Source organism: Apis dorsata, unplaced genomic scaffold (assembly GCF_000469605.1).
Source record: "Apis dorsata unplaced genomic scaffold, Apis dorsata 1.3 scaffold_75, whole genome shotgun sequence".
Classification (NCBI taxonomy): Eukaryota; Metazoa; Arthropoda; class Insecta; order Hymenoptera; family Apidae; genus Apis; species Apis dorsata.
In genome coordinates, this window is record NW_006263373.1 from 22,951 (window position 1) to 25,352 (window position 2,402).

Genomic DNA, 2,402 nt, shown 5'->3' on the forward strand with positions numbered 1-2,402 from the left:
AGTTTTGCTTGTTTTTTCTACGTTACCTTTTTTCTTTTCGTTTTCATGTTTTTTTGTTTCTATATTTATTCTTGCTCTTTAAAATTTTTTTTATTTTCCTTCTATTTTAGAGCTTTGAACGTCATATATATTATATTTGCTATAAATAAAGATATATAGGCAGAAATACAAAAATTATCATAAAGTTAAAAGATAAATGGATTAATGTGGTCAAAATCATTTTTATTTTTGCTGAAAATAATTTTATAATAAATTTTCGATTCATTTTTGTGTCTGTATTATTTGAAAATAGTATTTCACTTGATTTTTATCATAAGTATTATATTATCTAATTAATTAGTATTTAAGGATAATTACTTTCTATAGTTACTTTATTTATCTATTTAAAGTTCTAAATTTGAATTTTGAAAAAATAGAATTGTATTTTCTTATTGTATTATCAAATAAACATTTTATTATTCAAATAAAAACAAGATAACCACACTCATTAAATAGATCGTACTTTTAGTTATAAGAAACCTAGGAGGTATTGCGCAAAAAGACTTTCTGTGTGCTTTAAATGGTCTCGAGAGTCGTAAACTCATGAAACATAAACAGCTTGCTTCTGGCTTAAATGGACAAAGTTTCGAAGAGCGTGGAGATACTTAAAATGAGAACAAAATTCACGGGGATATAAAGTCACAGTGGCTTAATTTCTGAAATATTGTCCTGTAGTTTTAAACTACGTTAGGTCAATCGCAATTTTACGAACTTATATCTTCTTCAATTTTTATTTTGTCTTCGAATATTTGAAAAATAAAAAAATAAAAGTAATAAAAAAAAGAAATAAGTAAGTATAATAAGCGTATTTGAACGGATTTGAATAGTAAGTTAATAGTCACGTGGCGCATAAATCAATTACTACTTTCAAATGTAAATAATAAATTCTTTTGTATCTTATTACCATTGATATTTTTTATATTCTTTATATTTTTAAATGATTTCTCGTTAATTACATATAAACTGAGAGTGATATTCATTGAGGGGATAAGCCAGAGAATTAGTGCTATTGGCTACAGAACCATGATATGTACCAGATTAAATGTCCATTTCGTTTAGGCAATTACATAATAATTGCAACTAGCAGATTTCACTGTGCTATAAATGAATTAAGCAATAACTTAATTATTCGATCATAATTTCGACTATTAAAAATATTATTTATTTTTTTTTTATTTGCTCTCATGCAGTTTACATTTTTCACTATACTTAATATACATTAACTTTTTCAATTTTTTTTTAATATCATTATCTTTAAATTATTTTATAAAATGTTTAATTAAAAGTGAAGTTTTCGATACATAAATCTCACCTGTCTATCAATAGGTTAATTTCTAATATGTCATTAGCATTGTAATTAATTTACACATATTTCAATTATTATTGTGTTACTACATGTATAGAATAATTCAAAATCAAATAATAAATAGTATGAGATTATTTATTGGAGCATAACAAATTAACAAAAGAAAATATTCATATATAATTTTAAATATAAATTAAAAAGTTATATACATTTATTATGGTTAAATTTCTTTTAATGTTTAATTTATTTTTTTCATATTCTTTTTTTATATTTATATAAATTCTTGGAAGATAGAACGATAATATTCCAAGAAGTTATCATAACGAATTTTAAAATGTGTATGACCCTGATTACCATTTCCATCTTCTACGTTTTCAGTCTCGCTATATTTCTTCCAAGAAGTGCACTTTCAAGCTGAATTTCGGTTCACACTCGGAATGATACTATTTTTCCTAGAGTTTGGCCGTTTGTGACACGTTCCAGTTTTGAGTTTAAAGATTTCTGCCTCATCCTTGGCGATACTTATCTTCCAGACTTTTAACCAATTTATTTTCCTTCTTCTTAATAGCATGGAAATATATCTCTTCAATTTTATTACTTCTGATATTAAAATTTATGCATGCACTATAAAACTTCTTCAAAAATAATAAATAATAAATTCCTAAATTATGAATGTTTTTTTAGCGAAGAAGTATTAACTGTGAAATAATGATAAAAAATGCAAAGATTAGCTAAAAAAGTTATAATAATTCACAATGAATGATTGAAAGAAAGGAAATTTATTATTGATAAAATATATTTCCTAATAAGTAAATCCATTTGAATTTAAAATAATTGCTCATTAATGATCCCTTTCTTTTTGTAAATAAAAATTACAATCAAACAGGTGTTCACAACTTATAAACAGAAATTTACAACGTATTAAAATTAAAATTGCCAAGTCAATCAATTATTCGCTCTTTCAATCATTAAAAATGAGCAATTATTTTTTACTCAGACATTAATATAATTACAAAAAATACTTCTCTAATCTCAAACATTAACAGAAAAAAAAAAA

The 2,402-nt window shown here is 23.6% G+C and overlaps 1 protein-coding gene across 1 annotated transcript in view; it reads right to left on the reverse strand.

Moving 5' to 3' along the window:
- LOC102678616 (zwei Ig domain protein zig-8-like) overlaps positions 1-2,402 on the reverse strand; it is a 420,477-nt gene that overhangs the window by 1,496 nt on the left and 416,579 nt on the right. The window lies entirely within an intron of this gene.